The sequence below is a fragment of the Protobothrops mucrosquamatus genome, unplaced genomic scaffold (assembly GCF_001527695.2).
Source record: "Protobothrops mucrosquamatus isolate PMUCROS unplaced genomic scaffold, P.Mucros_1.0 scaffold77, whole genome shotgun sequence".
In the NCBI taxonomy this organism is placed as follows: Eukaryota; Metazoa; Chordata; class Lepidosauria; order Squamata; family Viperidae; genus Protobothrops; species Protobothrops mucrosquamatus.
The window spans coordinates 92,387-110,523 of record NW_015386454.1 but is presented as its reverse complement, the minus strand read 5'-3'; the positions used below and the strand labels follow the sequence as shown (position 1 = coordinate 110,523).

The window sequence follows — 18,137 nt, the reverse complement described above, 5'->3', positions numbered from 1 at the left end:
TCGCGACCTGTATTTGTAAGTATGCCTACCATTCCAACTCTATACCATCTTCTAATAATGTTTTTCTTGTTTTCAGGTCTCCATTCTCGTCTAAGATATCTTTATATGTGATTACTCTTCCTAAATTTATGAATTTGGGGTGCATGAATATCTCTAATATGGATAGCCAATTGGGAATTTCTATATAATTAATTTTTTTAATTTTTATCCACACGTCTAATAGTGCCTGTCTAATATGGTGATTCTGAAAGTACTGATGAGCCTTATATTTCCCGTCCCACATTATGGCATGCCACCCTATTTGCATGTCATGGCCTTCTAATGCCAGTAGTCTTCTGTTCCTTAAGTGTATCCAATTCTTTATCCATACCGATATTGCTGCTTGATAATATTTTTCCCAATTCGGGAGGCCGAGCCTTCCTCTTTCCTTTGCATCCTGTAATAATTTTAATTTAATTCTTGGTTTTCAACCTTGCCAGATAAATTTGGATGTAATTCTGTTTAAATTTTAAAAAAAATCCTTGCCTAATTTAATTGGTACACATTGGAATAAAAAGAGTAATTTGGGAAGTATATTCATCTTGATTGTCGCTATTCTCCCCATAAAGGAGAGCTGCAAGTTTTTCCATCTGTCTAAGTCTGCTATAATTTGATCTATTAATTTATCATAATTTTCTATTTTGAGTGTAGTACATCTTGCCGACAGTTGGATCCCCAAGCACCTTACTCTTTTAGATGTCTAGATATTGATTTTCTCTACTAGCTCAGTTTCTTGTAAATTGGACATGTTTTTAACTAACATTTTAGTTTTTTCTTTGATCTTCACCCTGTGACATCTCCATAATTTTCCAGCACCTGTAATAATCTTATTCCAGATTGTAAGGGGTCTTCCAGAATGAAAACTAAATCGTCTGCATAAGCCTGTAATTTAAATGTCTCTTTTCTGATTTCTAATCCTTTAATCAGCTTATTTTTTCGAATCATTCTTGTGAGTGCTTCTAAAGAAAGAATAAATAATAGAGGAGATGGTAGACAACCTTGTCTCGTGCCTTTTTGTATTTGGACGCTATTTGTTAATTCTCCGTTTATGATTACTTTTGCTTCTTGTTTATGAATTCTCCCCCGAATTCCATCTGTTTAAGTTGAGTCGACATAAAATTCCATTTGACATTATCAAACGCTTTCTGAGCATCAACGAAAATCAATGCCATTTGTTTTTCGCTAGGTAATTCATAATATTCTATGATGTCTAGTATAATCCTAACATTATGTCTAATTTGTCTTTTAGGCAAGAAGCCATTTTGGTCGTATGGATAAATTCAACTAAATATTTTTTTAATCTTTCTGCCATTTTGGTCATGAAAATCTTATAATCCGTGTTCAGTAAAGAGATGGGCCTATAGTTTTTAATGCAGGTCAAACCAGAGTTTTCTTTAGGAATTAGTGAGATGGTTGCTTCTTTCCATGAGTTTGGGGTTTTTGCTGTATTTAGTACATCATTAAATATGTCCAGTAGGCTTGGGGCCAAAAGTTCTTGGAGGTTCTTATGTATTTTGGACAGTAATCTGTCGGGGCCAGGTGTTTTATTACTTTTTTGCTTTTTAATTGCTTCTATAATTTCCTGGACTGTTATATCTTTATTTAATATATTTTGGAATTCTTTCGGAACCTTCGGTAAGTCCGCTTTCATAAGATATTGTGATATTCTTTCCTCCATAACCATTTCATCCTCTTTATAAAGATTTTTATAGAATTCATATGTCACCCATTTTTTTCTTCATTTTGATGTACCATCTCCCCTGCTTGATTACATAATTTACTAATCCATCTTTTATCTTTTTGTTTTTTCAATCTATAAGCCAACCATCTCCTGGGTTTATTTGCCTGTTCAAAAAAAATTGACTAATACTTTTTATTTTTTTTGCCATTTCTCCCTTTTCTATAATGTTCAATTTATGCTTATTTAAATCTAGCTGTTGTTTTAGGTCTCTACATTGTGGTTTTTTTTGTAGTTCTGATTCTAATTTTTTGTATTCTTCCTCTAAACTTTTTCGATATTGCCTTTTCTTTTTATATTCATTGGCCATGTATGCAATTGCAGTTCCTCTCATAACAGCCTTGGCCGTATCCCATAAATTTTGAGTGCTAATCTCCTCTTTCTTATTTATCTGGAAGAATGTCCGCATTTGTTCCTCCAAATTCCTCCAGGAGGATCTGGACAGACTTGAACACTGGGCGCTATCTAACAAAATGAAATTCAATGGTGAAAAAAATAAGGTTCTACATTTAGGCAAGAAAAACCAAATGTATAGGTATGGTATAGGGGGTACCTTGCTCAATAGTAGTAACTGTGAGAGGGATCTCGGAGTCCTAGTGGACAATCATTTAAATATGAGTCACCAGTGTGCTGCAGCTGCCAAAAAAGTCAACACAGTGCTACGCTGCATTAACAGAGGCATAGAATCAAGATCACGCGAAGTATTAATACCACTCTACAATGCCTTGGTAAGGCCACACTTGGAATACTGCATCCAGTTTTGGTCACCACGATGTAAAAAAGATGTTGAGACTCTAGAAAGAGTACAGAGAAGATCAACAAAGATGATTAGGGGACTGGAGGTTAAAACATATAAGGAAAGGTTGCTAGAATTGGGTATGTCTAGTTTAATGAAGAGAAGGACGAGGGGGACATGATAGCAGTGTTCCAATATCTCAGGGGCTGCCACAGAGAAGAGGGAGTCAAACTATTTTCCAAAGCATCTGAAGGCAGGACAAGAAGCAATGGATGTAAACTAATCAAGGAGAGAAGCAACCTAGAACTAAGGAGAAACTTCCTGACAGTTAGAACAATTAACCAGTGGAACAACCTGCCTCCAGAAGCTGTGAATGCTCCAACACTGGAAGTTTTTAAGAAGAAACTGGACAGCCATTTGTCCTAAATGGTATAGGGTTACCTGCCCAAGCAGGGGGTTGGACTTGATGACCTCCAAGGTCCCTTCCAACTGTATTATTATTATTATTATTATTATTATTATTATTATTATTATTATTATTATTATTATTATTATTATTATTATTATTATTATTATTATTATTATTATTATTATTATTTTATGCTTAAATTCTGTTTGGTTTAAGATTGCCTTTTTCAGAGTCCACCTCCTTGTTGTCTTCTGTTCTTTCCATTTAATTATAATGGGATTATGGTCTGCCCAAGTATTAATGTCTATTACTACATCATCAATATTTGAATTTAATTCTTTCGTTGTCCAGACCATTTCAATTCTGGACCATGATTGATGCCGCCCTGAATAGTTTGTAAATTGCTTTTCATTCAGATTTCTCTCCCTCCAACTATCTTGAATATTTAATTCTTCCGCCATTTTTAAATAATATTCTCCTGCTTCGTTTCCTTACTTCCTCACTCTTATAATCTAATTCTCTGTCTATAATTGCATTAAAATCGCCAATTATACAAATGTTCTCGTATTCCATATCAGCAATAACCTTATGCAGTTTCTTATAAAATTGTCTTTGTTTTTCATTGGGGGCATAAATTCCTACCAAGGTGACCTTTTTTTATTCAGGGAAATTTCAATAATCAGTATTCTACCTTCCTCATCTTGATAGATTTGTCTTGCTGGGATTCTTTCTTTAATATATATCAGAATTCCTCCTTTCTTCTGCTGTGAAAGTGATACAAATTTGATTACTAACTTAGAGTAGTTTAGTAGTTCCTGATCTTGAGTCTTTATATGTGTTTCTTGTAAAATTGTTATGTCTAAGTTTTTCTTACTGAGCTTATTCAAAATTATATTTCTCTTAGCCGGGGAATTTAGTCCATTTACATTTAATGATAATACTGTTAATATTTCTACATTACTGCCTCTGTTTTGATCTTGTCACTCTTGTCGGTCTATCTTCCTTGAGTTCTTTGTGTCTACTTTCATCATCATTGTCATAGTTCATTCTCATTTTTCTCTTCTCTCCGTTTCCCATTCTTTTACCTTGTAATTCTCGTGTCTTTCTATTATATCTCTCTGTATTGTTCTCTTCTCTTAACTCTCTTTCTTCTAGTTCATCTTCATTGCCTAGGTGCTGCTGGAAAAACTCTTCTGCTTTATCAATCGAATCTAGCTTATATCTTTTTTCTTGCCAGATCACAAGAATCCCTTCCGGCATTAGCCACCTAAAATTGAAGTTTTGTCTTATTAATTTTGATGTAATATATTGGTAGGGCCTTCTTAGGTCTCTTACCCTCCTAGGGACTTGTTTAAGAACAGTTAATTGTTTACCTCTGTATTCTATTGGGTCGTCCCTTGTTCTATGCAAAATCTCATCCCTAACTGACTTCTTCACAAATCTGATATGTACTTCCTTGGGTAGGTTATTTCTTCTCACGTAATTTCTGTATATTTCATCAATCTCATTTGCCATCTCTTCTTTCCCTGTCCCTAGGGCCCTTGCTAACAAGTCCATCATAATTTCTGGGAGGTCCTCCCCCTTCTCTTCTTTCACGCAGAAAGCAGGAAAGCCTAGAAGAAAACCGGGTGAAGGAGACGGCCCATCGTGGCAGCCGTGAAGAAATGACAGCTGTCAGAAATAGCGGTGAATCAGCGGGACAGTGACTCAACTAACCTGGTGGAATGAACACTCAGCGAACTCTTGTAAGTGTCCCGGATTGTGAAATCATTCCGGAGAATTTCAAAGAAGAGAAGAAAAGAGGAGAAGCCCCAGAGCGAAAGGGGGAAATCACCTCCCCTGTCAGATAGCGGTGAAAAAGGAGGCAGGGGAAAAAAGAGATCTGACCTTAAAGTAGCAGACTCACAGGCTGTAAGGACTGGTGATCAAGGGTGGTTTCTCTTTCTGGCTCTTGCAGCAAAGCCAAGAAGAAGTTTAACAAAAAACAAAATAAACTTGAAAAATGTCAGTGTGGACTGAGCAGAGAGAGCGGACATCTTGAATAAGAACTGATGACCAATCAGCATTAAATGAGGGAAGAGTGATACTCAGAACTTAAGAAGTGAATTAATTTCTTTAAAAAGTTTCTAAAACAAAAGGGATAAATTGTAATTGATCTGAGAGCTTAGACCAATAAGAATTAATTGAACACAACCCATTCTATGATTGAATTGGAGGAGGCTAACTAGGAACAAAAGGTTGAATGCCCAAGGAGGGTGAGAAAATTTATTTATTTGTCTCCTTGTTGAATACAATAATATTTATAACTGTTAAGGGATTGACTGTAAAACCTAGTCTTTATTGCTAATGAACTGAATATTGGTTATATTGAGGTAATTCAATGGTTATATTATTGTTACATGTCATTATATAGATAAATTAGGACTGTAGTGGAATATAAACACTTGCAACTGATTAATAATAATCATTGTGTATTAGAAGTGTAAGTGTAATAGATTTCATATTGTGTTAGCAACAAAATATATCATTGTTAAGATATAAGGCACTAGTGATTATAACCTTGGAAGAATAATAAATTCTCCAGGTGTGGTGGAGGGAAAGACAAAGATTGTGTACAAGTTGGAGGGTTGGTTACATCAGTTAGAAAGATGACAAGCATCCCAAATCTAAGAAGAGTTGGGACTGGAAGAAGGCAGATAACCCAAGCCTCATCGGCGGAATTAAGTCCTGCAGGGCAAAGATCCATAGAAGAGATGATGCCACAGGAGAGAGCAGGCTCGCTTAAAGACCTACAAGCAATGCTACAATCCATGCAAGAGGTTATACTGAGAAATCATGAGGATTTAAAAAAAGAAATAGGTGAAATAAGGAATGATACTGGAGAACTTAAAGAGAAGATAGGAGCAATGGACGGAAAATTTGAATGTTTCCAACAACAGATATTGAAAAATGAACAGAAATTATTAGAAATGGAGGACAGAATGAATAAGGAGGAAAGAAGAGTAGATGAAATGAATGAAAAACTCTCGCAAGCAAACAAAGAATTAGAAAAAAACGTCATCCTGCTTGAAACTGAGAACTGAGAAAGCAGACCATTATTTACATTTTCAAAACGTGAAAGAGAAGGGGGCTTATTAGCATTTTCAAAAAAGTTCTGCTTAAACCGTTTAATCCGCTGTGCCATAATGTCCATCTCAGCCAGGTTTAGCTTATGTTTTATTATCTCCATTTGTTTCTTAAGAACTTTCTTTTGTGGGTCTTTTTGTAGCTCAAGTTCCAAATTTTTAAGTTCTTCTCTCAGATTTAACTGTAGTTGTTTCTTTTCTTTATTCTTTTTAGCAGTATATGTTATGGCTAAGCCTCTAAAGTATGCTTTGGCCATGTCCCAGACATTTTGGAGCGAGGTTTCTTTTTTGTGTGTTTACTTTGAAAAAAAATTCCATTTCCCTTGTCGCTGATTGTAGAAATTCTTTCTCTTTCAATATCGACTTATTCAAAGACCATCTTAATTTTTTCTTAGTACCTTTCCAGATCATTTTTATTGGGCTATGGTCAGTCCAAACATTAGTTTCTTTCTCAATCTCTTGTATTATTGTTTTCAAGTCAAAAGATGTCCATATCATATCAATTCTAGACCATGATTTGTGCCTATTTGAATAAAATGTATATTGTGATTTTTCTGGGTTCATCTCTCTCCATATATCTTGATTAGACAGTTCTTCTTTCATTTTTAAAAAGGCTTTTGGTAGGGTATTTCACTCTTTTTCCTCTTGTATGTGACTTTTGTAATCCCGGGATGGGTCTGCTATTGCATTGAAGTCTCCCAGTATGCAAAGATTTTGATATTTTAAGTCCAATATTTTATTATGTAATTGATAATAAAATTGCTCTTGTTTATCATTAGGTGCATATATTGCGATCATCAATATCTGTTTTTGTCTACCAAAATCTCAACCATCAGTATTCTCCCCTCTTCATATGCATAGACTTGTTTAGAATTTATCTTTTTTTTATATAGAAAGCTATACCTCTTTTCTTTTGGATTGCATGTGTGGAGTAAAGCTTACCCATTTTCGGTTGTTCTAAAATTCTAGCATGTTGTCTCTTGATGTGTGTCTCTTGTAAACAAATTATGTCCATTTTTAATTTTTGTAGTCTAGTAAAAGTTTTTCTCCTCTTTGAGGTGGAGTTCAATCCATTTATATTTATTGATAAAATTCCAATCTCATCTATGACTTCAATTATGTCTGGGTCTCAACTTTCTAGGTGATCTTCTCTGTCTCTGGTCTCTCGGTCTTGTTCCTTCCTCTAAGATAGTCTTTGTAACTTCTTCTTCCTCTGGTTGTTCAGATGTTCCTGCAGCACCCATCTCTTCTTGTTTCTTAGGTTCAGAATCCCCTTTTTCCAAAAAAGATCTATGGTTGTCAAAAAATTCTGCTGCTTTAAGCGCGGTATCCAATCTATATCTTTTTGAATTCCAGAAGATCAGTATCCCTTCTGGAATCAGCCATCTAAAATTCACTCCTTTATTAATCAATTTCCTCGTTAGGAATTGGTACTCTCTTTGAGCCTCTCTTATCCTTCTGGGAATTTGCTTAAGCACTACAATTTCTTTTTCTTTGTATTTTAACGGTTGATCTCTTACTGCTCTCAGAATCTCATCTCACATAGATCTTTTAAGAAATCTAACATGAATTTCCCTGGGGACTCTGTTTCTTCTGGCATAACTTGAGTTGACTCTGAAAGCCTGATTTATTTCTCCTTCCATTTGAGCCTTTCCCATTCCTAAAAGATCTGCAAGTAGCTCAGCTATCAATGCCAACGGATTCTCGTCTTTGTCTTCTATTATATTTTGAAATCTTAAAAAGTATGATGCCCTTTCCATCTCTATCATCGTGATAGAATCTTCCAATTCCGCGTTTGTTTGGATCAGTCTTTGATTCTCCTCTTGTAGAGATTCTAATTTCTGGTCAACTTCTAAGGATTTATCTTCTATCTTCTGGATCCTTTGTTGATTATCTGTAATCGCCTGCTGAAAATTTTCCATTTTTTGGTTCATGTTAGCAAGGTCATTTTTCAAATCTTCATAATTTTTGTCAAGGTCTTTTTTCATATCTTCAAGGTTTTTGGCTGATGAGGCGACCTGAGCCACTATTACCTGCAGAATTGCCTGCGTATCTGATTTTTGGGCTTCCATTTTTTCTTGCTGTAATGCTATGGTAATAGATTTTTGGTAAACTGGACTAGCAGAAGTCGAGGCAGGAGCCAAAGATCCTTTTCTCACAGGTTTAGGCAGGTTAGAAGCACACATCATTAAATTGGTATATTATCTTGTAATCCACTGGGTGGCCCAATGGCCAATTGTAATCCAATAGGCTCCTATTACTAGGAGGAGTAGCCAGAAAAAAATTAAAAAGTAGAAAAAAAAATCCCAACAAGGAAAGAAAAAGGAAAAAAAACAAAAAAATTATCCAGGAAAAAGCCAACCAAAAAAGAAAAAAATGGAAGGAATATATGTATATGTATATGTATATGTATATGTATATGTATATGTATATGTATATGTATATGTATATATAGGTAAAAGAGAGCGAGAAAGAAAAAAATAAAATAAAATCCAATTTGTAATTCAGCAGTTTCTAGTCATAAATGAAAAAGGAAACAAAAGAAGAAAAAAAACCCTTAGTATTCAATTCTTCGTAGTAAAGTACTTGTAAACAAAAAAACCCCTGTTTATAATCCAACAAAAAGGAGTAAGACCAGATGTTCTGTATCTAAAATATGCTCTATAGTCAAGCTGAGGAGAAAAAAAAAATAACAATCCAAAAAAAGAAAAAAGAAAAAGCCTCTCTCAGTCAGCAAGGTCAGATAAGAATGTCTGGGCAAACAGCCAAGTGTCTGGGCATAGAGCCAAGTTTCTAGTTTGAATACACACCAGACAAAGAGAAACAAAACAATGTATCCATTCACAGTATTTAAAAAAAGCAATCCAGAATGGGGAGAGAGAAGAAAAAAGATTTAAAAAGTTTAACAATAAACAGTTAGAGTGGATTTTCTGAGTTAAATAGGAAAAAAACACTTTAAAAAAAGCCAGCTACCCAAGTCTCTGTTAAAACTTGAAAAGTTTAACCATTTTGGCAAGTTATTTTTTTAGAAAAATACAAAGGAGCTTAAACCGCCGCTTATATGCAGGAGGGGGGGAATTTCCTCCCGCTCTCTAAAGCTCCACGCTCAAACTTCAGACAGAGTATTTAAAAGGAAAAAATCCACCTTCATCTAGAAAGAAGAGCCTGTTCTCCTCTGGTTCAGTTGCTTGCTTTCAGTCAGTGCTGTTTCTCCATCTCCGACAATCAGCTGTTAATGACGGATCGCACAATCGCAGTCCGCCTTTCTTCTGGTGGTTCCAGGGGCTGCTTTGATTCCAGCATGCCAGCTACCACCGGCCTGTGGTCCTCAAAGGTTCGCCCTTCGGTGACCACCTCTCCGGGGTGGCATTCGGCCCAAAAGGGCCCACCATTGGAAGAAATTTGGACCCGGGGAATGGAGCATTCTTTCCCCAGGTCTAACCTCAGCGACATCACTGGTGACGTTTTCAGAATGGAGGTATTGGAAGACAAAGCACTACATGGTTTGTACATTAAAAAAATTAGCTGGAAAAGCAAATAACAACAATGGCAATGGCTAAGAGAGGGAAATTTGAAGAAAGAGACCAAGGGACTAATTCTGGCTGCACAAGACCAAGCCTTAAAGTTAAATTGCTCTGGGACTTTAGAATTCAAACAGACAGGCACCTGCAACATAACACCCCAGACTTAGCAATTGTCGATAAGAAAGACAAAAAAGTTTGGATAGTGGACGTGGCAGTGCCTGAAGACAGCAGGATAGAAGAAAAAGACTGGAGAAGATAACAAAATACAAAGACCTACAAATAGAAATAGAATGACTGTGGTAAAGGCAAGCAAGGGTAGTACCAATAGTAATAGGCACCTTGGGTGCAATCCCAAAACAACTGGAGCACCACTTGAATACCATTGGCATTGATAAGTTTGCCATTAGTCAATTGCAAAAGGTGGCCTTACTGGGATCAACTTTCATCCTGCAACAATATCTGTAATACCATCAATACCATCTTTTATGTGTATATTTTCCTTCATAGACAGGAGGGGTAACAGAGTTAAAATGAACAGTGGCAGAGCACCAGTGAAGTACATAAAATTAATACTGCAAAGAAAGAGACCACATTTTTTGGTTATAATATACAGATGGATCAGTGGGGAAATATATGGTTAAAAGGCAATATATTACAGGCATTTTAATGAAATGATGCATTGGAGTTACATGATGCAAAAGGTATTATCTAGAATGTGTAAAAGCATTTCAAATATATGTTGGAAATGTGAACAATATGAAGGAACTTGGATTCAAATACATGCATTGATACAGAGGATTTCAAAGATTAATATTTAATTGAAGCCAGAACTTTTCTGTTTAGAATTTATGGATAAACAGTTTGAAAAAAGTTGTGGAAGTTTATTTCAATATGATTATTGTGATGAGAGTTCTATATGCACAAAAATGGAAACATTTCAACATTACCTATCATGGAGGAATGGTTGGTGAAATTGACAGAACTTGTTAGATGGACAAATTGACTTCTTGAATTAAAGAAATGTCATTCATCAGTGACAGGAAACCCCTTATGTATTTCTATGGGAGAAAGAAAATGAAAATGAAAATGAAAGACTAGGCTATAGAAATAAAATAATTATGATGAAATTGGAAAACGGTTTGATTACAACTGTATGTATAACTGCTGAGACGAAGCCATTCCTTCCTTCCTTCCTTCCTTCCTTCCTTCCTTCCTTCCTTCCTTCCTTCCTTCCTTCCTTCCTTCCTTCCTTCCTTCCTTCCTTCCTTCCTTCCTTCCTTCCTTCCTTCCTTCCTTCCTTCCTTCCTTCCTTCCTTCCTTCCTTTGAAAAGGAGGGTTTTATGTACAAGTATTGGGGATGTTCAAGGAAGGTAAGCGATATCACAGACATCTTGATCTCATTGTGCAAGTAAGACAAAGTTTTACTTTGCATTCATTTGTGTCATAATATCAAAAATAACCGATGAATTATATAATTCATATCAAGGATACTGCAAGATATGAGGTACAATTGAAGTTTCTATGAAATGCATGTTGGCTTATCCATTGTCACTGCTCAGTAAGTTGAAGCAGGTATTTTCTTCCCCATGGTGTATATTTTTTGCGTATATCCCTTTTAAAGAAGTCTGTGAGACACAACTAGATTTAAGTTTTCATCTTAAATCACAAATCATGTGTTTACTGAATAGGTAATTGGATTGGATATGTTTATGACAGCTGTTGCTCTTAAGTATTAGGAAGACATCACCTATTTCCTTTTTACATATCAAAAATAGTGATTTTTGGACTGTGGGGGAAGACAAAGTGAGAAGTACAAGAGTGCATAATAAGGAAATATAGGCAAGATAAATGGGGATTTATTTCACACATAAATTTGCCAATATCTATCCAGGAATTGGTGCTTGTGGCTATTAAACATCTGGAGACATTTGAAATAAAGCAGCTGTTTCTCTTATCTTAGTGGCTCTATACCAGGGGTGTCAAACTCGCAACGTCATGTGATGTGTTGTGACGTATCGCGACTTTTTTGCCATTGCCGGCAATGGGGTGGATGCGGTTTCGCTATGATGCATCTGGCCTGCGGGCCGGCAGTTTGACACCCCTGCTTTGTACAGTGTCCTCATAGAACTCTAGAGATGAGTCACATATTTTTTTCATGTAAAATATTGAATTGCTTTCTGGGAAATCTTGGAGAAATGGATCTTAATGAGATATGAAGTTGGACAAAGTCTTTTATACATGAAAGAATAAGGGGTACTGCCTAGACAAAGCAGTCATTTGCTGGAACTAAAAGGTTTAATTAGCCATGAATCTAGAATCAACTTGGATGAAAAGAATATCAAGAAACCAAGGAAGCAGGCTGATGCAGTGCCATTGGGTTACTCAAAGTTCATCATTCACTGCTAACAACTGGATCCTCCCCAATCTGTTATCAGACTTGGGGATCCACTATTTTCATTTTTCTAAAAGTATAGAAAAGTACAGCTGAAGAAGGGGGGTGTCACAACCTTAGCAACCTAATGGAAGATCTTGAGAACATGGACTTCAGCCAAGGTCAGCTCAAAGCATCATAAATAATCATAACTTCTCTATAAGGGAAAAGCTTGTATAAAGAGGAAAACAAAAGGAAGTTGCTTCAGCTGGTTAATGAAATCCTGAATTGTCACATGTGAGCTCACTGCAGGTCAGATTCATCACTCTCTGAGGTTTTATTTTTTTACTAGCATGCACTCAGCTATCCCCAATCCTCAGTCTGCAAAGTGGAAATGATAATTGCTGTCATCCAGGGATCTTGTAATAATGGTTTTACAGCATTTTTAAAAGTAAAATTTAAATGGGAAACATCTGCCAGGCACTAAGCCTTGCTCCTGTGCAGTTCATAGACAGGCAGTTATCTCTTTTGCTTCCTCCCTTTCCATGGCACACACACATACACACCCAGTATTTACTTAATATTTGGTAATTGCAAGAAAAGTTAATATTACAACACATCATTTGTATTTGAGGATTAAATACACCTCTCCCAAAAGGTTTTTCTCATTTTTTTTGATACAATACTTTTATTATCATGGGTTAAATAATTTCTAGGACACAGTGGAAGACTGTAGTGAGCTGTTGCTGTGTCAATTTCACAGAGCTATATTTTTGCGCTCATTATTATTCTTGGATGTCTCTAATTTACATCTAAATGTAGTGACTAATTTTGATTCAATCATGTCAAAAGTGATAGGTAATGTGTGGGAGGAGATGACAGCCCTACCCATCAGGAATTGCCAGAATGTGAATTCCTTGGGGCAATGATTTAATGCCCAAGTCAGGCATTGCTGTCAGAATTGGAGGCCAAATTATGACACATTATGCTGTACTATGGACTTGCACATACAATACATTTGAAAAAGTGATGGAGATTGGAGTCATTAAACTATGCTTTAACCATCACTACATTTTTCTCTCTCCCTCTCTTTCTCTTTGCTCACCACATATGTTCGGCATCCCTAATCGCCCTACTGAAATATCATCTGTAACAACCACCTCCCCAAATCCTTTGGAGAAAGCCCCATGTGATTAAAGCAGGTTGTAAAACTGTGGCAAACCTGATGTACATTTTTGCTTATTCCTTCCCTTTAAATCATTTACGTTTCTGAAAGCAAGCAACATGTCAGCGGGATATGCACAGGCAGACCAGGGGTTCTTTATTATATTGTGCTTTCTTTTTCCACCTGGGTATTTTAGAAATCTTTTAGAAATCTTTTCCTCCAATAACTCCTAGCTATTTTGGATAACTCATTCTATTTATTCCCTGTGCATTTTCTTTTTTTTTAGCTTAAGGTGAATTTGTCTGTCAAACTTTGGATTTTCAGATTGGGAATACATTGTGCTCATAGGTGGGATAAGGTGCAAATGTATTTATTACAACTAATTCGGGCAGAATGCATTGTTTTTAATATGATTTCTTTATTGGAAAGGAAATAGTTCCTTATGATACTCCCAAGCAGCAAATTCTTACCGTGAATGTATTTTAAAGATACATATTTTCAAAATGTGTAAACATGTGATTAATATTTGATATGAATATTGCATTGCTTTGGGGTTTTTCTTCTCTTTTCTTCTCTTTCTCCTTCTTTCTCTTCCTCTTTTTGCATAGTTCCAGCTGATATAGTAACAGCCCAATCACACCGAGAAATGTTTTTCTTCCTTCTGACTGGCTCTACTGAATAATCTAATATGAAGAAAAATGAGCCCCTGTGGAAATGTTATTAATTTCTAGTGCTGACACTCTGAGAAATAAAGAAAGAAAATAGTCATAACACCATCAATATAATAGTAAAGAATATTATGGTTGGATTGTATGTGGTGTTAACATTTGCTCCTGACTTTTAGAAATGTTAATTTAGTCTAGTTTTAATTTGACCTCCTGGAGTGTAGTTTATAAAATAAAAAAGGGAAAGGATAAAACGTAACTGTTCCAACTAAGGATTTATTTTATTCTTTGACATTATCTGTGCTGAATTTAATTAATTTGACACTGTGCAAATATTTTCTTTGATATTAAATCTTACATTCTGATAAAAAAGAAAAAAAAAGAAAAAAAATATTTCTAGCCTAATTGTAAAATCTTTATTCCATCTACTCTGAATACATGAAGGGAGAAGTGGGACTAAGGATTCACAGTCCATGTTCTGCAAATCCAGTGTACTTAAAAGGTGGTCCCTTCAGGAATATTTTCAAGTTAGATACTGGTTCTCATAAAACTTTGCCTCTATCCAATTTTGAACCCACCTCTTATCCAAACGTGTTTACTCTTCCCTAAAAACTTCTAAAGATAGAATAACCTACATACTGTATTACACATACATGTATGGGACAAACTGTGTGTGTGTTTTATTTTCATTAGTTGGAGACTGCAGCTTTTCCTGACCAATTTTCTGCTAAAGATTTCCTCCCCTGGTTGTTCAGTCCCCTGAATTATTCAGATTTTGGATAAAGGTCATTTGGGAACAGATTAGGAGTAAATTTAACTGGAAAATGGCCAGCAGGAAAAGGAAATGATTAAGCTTTGTACCTCAAAACTACTATGCAAGTTTAAAAAAGAAACAAGAACCAGTTTGCCTCACAGCTATTTGCTTGTTGTGAGCCACTGCAAATAAATAAATATCACACCTCATATATAATTAATGCACTTTTGGAGAATATTACAAATGAATATTGGAGATTGCATCAAAGGAAAATGTTATGTCTTTTGAATGGTTCTGCTCTTGGTTGATCACTCTTATTAAAAACACAGCATATTCTTCCTTACATTACTGTATACTTTTAAGTTGCCTCCAATAAGTAAATGGTTGCAAATCTGTAATATATGTTCTATTGTTTAGAGCTTTCTCTCTGCTAAAATAACATTACTGTTAATGTATAGCCCTGTACTCTTCACACACTAAGTAAATGCCTAAATGGGCACATTAATTGCATATTGATCATAGGACCACTGAATTTTAGAGGTTTCACCCCATTAAATCTGTCTTTAACTCCTGCATCACCATATGTAACTTATCTGTTTTTGTTGTTTTAAGATATGGCTGAATCACCTCCAAAACATTTTTTTAATTAAGAAAATAGAAGCATCTGCTAATTTTAAGCTTTAAAAGCTGAGCTAGTATGCTTGGCTTGCTGTCTGTATCTTTATTATCTTTTTTCATGAGCTGTTTCTGAAACATTGAAAATATTTGCTTATTAAAATTATGCAGGACTTTGGATTCAAAAGCAAGAGGGTGCTTTGGAGTATCTGGGGTTTCTGAGTATAAAGACTATGCTTATTGGTAATTCCTTAAACAAAAAATGAATTTTCCTGGGTTGTGTAGCAGCTACAGAGGGAAAAGATGTGGCTGCTTTCAGAAGTCGTACATGAGGGTGTGACACTCATGACTCATATGCTGCAAGGCACATATTTGCGTTCTAAAAACCACATACCAGATATCTATTGTTTATTACAAGCAGACGTTTTACAGCAAATAATTTGCAGTAAAATAATTTTACAGAAGACAAAATAATTTCAGTAAAATTATCTTCTTTTTTTTTTTTTACTAAGGCAGACACAAAATCTGAAACCTTTGTCAGAGCAACAAAACAAGCATCACAATAGTGCAGGGGTGTCAAACTGTCGGCCCGTGGGCCGGTTGCATCATGTGGAGGCTGCACCAACCCCAGCTCCGGCAATGCAAAAAAAGTCACGATACGTTGTGACATGTCACATGATGCAATGAGTTTGACACCTGTGCAATAGTGGGACATCTGTTCTGCCATGTATGTGCATGCAATAGATCACACAAACACAAAAAGATCTGTGCTTGTAGGATGACACTGTAATATTAATTTTGCCTTTTGTTATTTGCAGATATTATTGGTCAGATTTGTTCAAGCATAAGACTCTTATATTTATGGATGGGTACATTAACATCATCCCATTTGCATTATCTTTCAAGTGTAGAGAATAATGGTCTTAAAACAGAGGAACTTTTTTATCTGTGGAAGTTCTTGATGATTGCACTGTTCTCTATATTACATGAAGAATATTACATGAAGAGGTTCCCAGAACAAAAGAAGCTTTCTATTACAGATGTTTGTAATTGGAATCCAGTGAGGAGAATAAGATGGGTTTATGGTAGTATGCTGATTTCCTTGAATGGGAACGGTAAGTACCCCTCTCTATTATGTCTAAAGGGATATTCAGCTGAAAAGGAATCACAGGTAACTTTTAGACATGTCCTCAAGGTTAGGTGTTTTTTTCTAGTCCCATCAAATGTTGAACAAAACTTCCACAGCAGAGAGAATTCTTGATTTATAAAAGTATGATTCTGTATGATTCAGAATTTTGATAACACATAACAGACTATACAGAAAATGCTCAGTACTGTATGAGTTTCTTCCAGTGCATAAAGTTGTGCAATTCCATAGCTAATTTGTTGCCCTTTCTGCTGAATTATGCCTGAATAGGATTAATAATATATTGCTGCTATATGAGTAGGCTCAGAGCTTGACTGTTCAAAATAGGGACAAGTACAGCAAAAAGCTTTTGCTAGGAAAAGCTGGCAAATAAAGTACTGTATAGACCTCATTTTACCTTCCAATTTCCTATTTTCTGTGTAAGAAAACATCCAGAAAGGAATATAATGGGAAAACAGAAAGCTATTCTTCCCATAGGCATTGTCCAATCTCCCTGTCATGGATCAGATCTTGTCTCAATGACAGTGGATACTCTAAATCCATAATCAGGCTTACAATAATAGCATCTTCACTATTATTAAAAAAATAGATGAATTTTGAAGTTTTATGACCTGAAGAGCAAACAGAAATGTAGAAATGGATAAGGGAAGGTTACTGTATGGTACTCCTTTAATCCTAAAGTATTTTTTTAAAAACAGATATCTTAATATCTATTGATATCTTAATATTCAGATGGATCTCTGGTAACTCAGCTGCAAATTTGAGAAAACATTTATTGATGAGTAATTCTAGCTCTGTTAGTTTTATCTGTGTTTCTTTTTCTTTTCCCAGTTGTAAATACTAATAATAAAATGAATACTTACAGAATAACAGAGTTGGAAGGGATCTTAGAAGTCTTCTAGTCCATATATTAAAATTGGAACGATACAGAGAAGATTAGCATGGCCCCTGCACAAGGATGACATGCATCCTCTCTATTAATGCAGCCTAGGACCTTTTTTTTTTTTTTAAATTGATGGAACTGAAAACTGCAAGTCAAAGAAGATGGTGACTTGAACGACATTAACAGTGACATGGGCATGGCACTTTGAATAGGTATTTTACAAATTCTCTTGCTGTGTTTTTCAAAAGAACCTTTTACTTTCTACATTGGGGCTGTACAAGGCCAGATGTATTCTGTATTCCAAACTAAAAATTATAGCAGGCATTAATTTTGAGTGCTATCACATAATTTGGCTCTGGTATAGCTTCTATCCAAATCTATATATTTGATTTATTGCATTTGCAAGTGTTGTACTAAAGGAAGGTAATCCCTTCTGAAAATGCTGCATGCTGGCAGAACAGGAAACCAATTAGAAATCAGTAGATGATAAATGGGCATTTGTATCAGCAGTTTACTTAATTTCACCATTAAATAAGCCTCTTGGCATTGATCATTTAATTTCCTCCCAGTCCTTGAGGTTCTTTAATTGCTGTCTAAATGAGCCTTATGCTGAAGTCCAAATTTCACTCTTGGATGGAAGGGAGTGATCCTTTCCATTCTTTGTCTTCCTGGTTGCCAAGAACTGTCAGGAGCGATCATGTAAAATTTTACTTTTCTTATAGTCTCATTAGAGAAATGGAAAAATGATGGGAGAACAACTTCACAAAAGAGATAAGCTGTACTGCAAGGACCCTTCTCAATTGTATTTCCTGACCTTTTTTTCTCTCTCAACATCATCCTGTAAAATAAACTGAAGTTGTAATGTTGCATGGCACTTTTTCATTTTGGAAAAGTTACTGGGGGTTGAACTAAATCTGTGGCAGAAGTAATGAGGTACTACAGAGATTTTGCAACAATTTCTGGATA

General features: G+C 35.5%; 1 pseudogene; it reads left to right on the top strand.

Moving 5' to 3' along the window:
* The first annotated feature begins 17,178 nt into the window (after positions 1-17,178).
* Positions 17,179-17,291, top strand: LOC114922329 (annotated as a pseudogene).
* Positions 17,292-18,137: the final 846 nt, after the last annotated feature.